We start from the raw sequence: 287 nt of genomic DNA, 5'->3' as shown, positions 1-287 counted from the left end.
AGCCCCTCGCCATGAGCTGCCTCTCTTCTTTGGGGTGAAGGCAGAGCCCCCAGTGGCTCATTTCAGGGACACCTTTGGGTGCCAGGCTCTCCTCTTGCCTGGGGGAGACATGGGGACAGCCAGCCCTGTGTCCTCACAGATTGCTCAGGCACAGGAGTGCTCCATGCCCACTTTGGCGCCGCGTCCTCTGGCTCCGCAGCTGGCTCACCCAGGGTGTCCCGTCACGCAGTCGATCTGGCAGTGGCATCTCCCCGGGGGTGACTCCTGAGGGCGGAGGTGACCTGGCT

This window comes from Apaloderma vittatum, unplaced genomic scaffold (genome assembly GCF_000703405.1).
Source record: "Apaloderma vittatum isolate BGI_N311 unplaced genomic scaffold, ASM70340v1 scaffold27014, whole genome shotgun sequence".
In the NCBI taxonomy this organism is placed as follows: domain Eukaryota; kingdom Metazoa; phylum Chordata; class Aves; order Trogoniformes; family Trogonidae; genus Apaloderma; species Apaloderma vittatum.
Note: the sequence above shows the minus strand (reverse complement) of the source record.